The sequence below is a fragment of the Sinocyclocheilus rhinocerous genome, unplaced genomic scaffold (genome assembly GCF_001515625.1).
Source record: "Sinocyclocheilus rhinocerous isolate Xijiao unplaced genomic scaffold, SAMN03320098_v1.1 scaffold1786, whole genome shotgun sequence".
NCBI classification, from domain to species: Eukaryota; Metazoa; Chordata; class Actinopteri; order Cypriniformes; family Cyprinidae; genus Sinocyclocheilus; species Sinocyclocheilus rhinocerous.
In genome coordinates, this window is record NW_015628942.1 from 392,294 (window position 1) to 394,814 (window position 2,521).

Consider the following 2,521-nt stretch of genomic DNA (forward strand, 5'->3'; position numbering starts at 1 on the left):
ATTTCATTTTACCTATAATTCCTGATAAAGCAGCGTTTATGAGCGTGGAGCTGCTTTGTGTACAGCCATTACTGGGGAAACCGCAATATTTCAGCGCTCCTAAAGCGCCACCTCGTGGCAGAGAATGAATTTGCATTTCCAAAAAGCCTTACTTGCTGTTTATCGTCAGATCAATGCAAATATCAACTCGTGTTTTTTACACAGCAAACACATAGAGTTGTAAATGAGAAAGAAGTTAATTTGCCTTCTAAAAATCTAAACAATTAATGTTTAGATATATAAAAAAGATATATATTTATACTACGGGCCATTGAATGCTTGAATCTGATTGGCTGACGAACGTTCTAAGGTGTGCAATTATTTTCAGTGAAACGCACAGCGAACGTAGCAGGCACCTCTGGACCGCATTACATGTCCATATAACTTTGCCAAATGATTTCTGTTATTTCAAAGGTCTTACAACAGCACAATAACCAAAACCCACAACAACACCGGGCATACAAATACATATAGTAAGCAATATGATAAAAACGACAGATAATTTCCATGTTTTGCAACATAATTAAGTTTTATTATGTAGGTAAAGCCAGGGCGGTCGCAAGGGGGGTGCGAGGCCCTGTGCGAAGTTGACGTGCAAGGCCCTCTGCAATTGTGTGTGTGTGTGGGGAGGGGGTGGTTGCTATAATAATGAACACAACTTTAACACACATCTGATTGTGATGCCATGCTCACTGACATGCTTGCTCACGTGCACGCTCATAAGAATTGTAAGATCTACTGCATAATAATAATAATAATAATAAAGCAATTAAATAAGTAAATATGAATGCTAAAATAAGTTCTAGGTTTGTATTTATTTATGAAGAGTTCAAATGCCAAAGCCTCTAAGTGCCATCTAAAATTTTCTTCCAAAATGGTTACTTTCTCAGGCTCCTATGTTTATGTTCAGTTGTTTTACTTTAATGTGAAAGAAAATAAACTATTCATTGCCATACTGAACCGGAGCCTGATAAAAGCACCGGAGCAGACAGGAGCCTGATAAAAATGCTAATTTTTGAAGAAAATTTAAAATGGCACTTAGAGGATTTTGCATCTTAACTCTTCATATGACGTAGTAATCAATTTACACTATTTGAAAATAATATTTTATTTTAAAATGTGCACATTCACTCTTATTAGTATGTCTAATAGTCGAAAATGCAAACATCTTGTCACATTCATTTATGATTTACATGAATCATGATAGCATATTTTCAATTCAAAACGGCGAAATTTCATAAAAAGTTGAGTAGTTTGCATCACTAGATAGTCTATTACTGTCGGTCGCTGAACATTTCTATCGTAAAACAGTTTTCTAATACAGTACTACTTACATCTTTCCACGAACTCTCGTTGCATTGTGACAGTGACAGTAAGACCCGCCTTCTTTGATTTGATTGGCCATCTCGATTATTTTGACATTGACGAACGCTGTTGGACCACTGAGGCAGACCAACCTAAAAGTTTAACTTTTAAAACTTTTTGTCATCCTAACAACAAACAGCTTTACTCATTCTTATACACAGAGTCTCAAACTGTCTATCAGCTATGACTATTTTAATCTTTCAAAGGACAAAATGGGTGGAAAAACAGTAATAAAAATTAGACATAAACAACATAAAATGCAGGCCAGGCGCGAGGCCCTCTAGAGGTGCGAGGTCCTGTGCGGTTGCACACTTGGCATAGCCCTTGTGACGGTACTGGGTAAAGCACATACCCTATCTCTCCAGCTCTCTCTCCCTCACAGACACACATACATAACTTACAGTACAGAAACATACACACGCTAACGTTGTTATCGCTACTCTGCCGATTTTATTTTAAAAGCTACATGATATTTCTTACAAGCGAGGTAACAATGACGCTGTTCGTGAAGAAAATTAACTTAAAGTTTCACTGTTAGTAGAGACGCTGCTGCCGAACGATTTTGAGAGACACACAGACTCAGAGAGGTAATGTACACTCTCTCTCTCTCTCTCTCTTTCTCTCTCTGTATGTCTAGTAACTTCATTAATATCTGCATTAGTCTGCTATCAACGGCTCAAGCCTCCGTTACTAGGTCTAAAATGACGTTTTGGAATTAGCAATGGAGGCGTTGGATAAAATGCGGAAGAAATTAATCCTACTCACAATAGAGTTTTAAGTACAAAAACCGGACGAATGTCTTTAAATATATCATCTGATCAATGTCTTGAGGTGTGGAAACCGTAGTATAAGCCGAATAATTGACTCCGGGCCATTGTATTATTAGAAAATGTATGCACACCCGAGGTGTAACGGCCACTCCGCATTATTTTTCTAATAATTCAACGGCCAGTCGTCAATTATTCCTTACATATATATATATATATATATATATATATATATATATCATAAGGTGGGTTGCCGCTTAATGACCATGGGAAAATGTGGGTTAGATGGCCAAACCAGTTGAGATGCACTGATATAGACTACTTTTATAATGATTTTAGTGTTTTTTTTA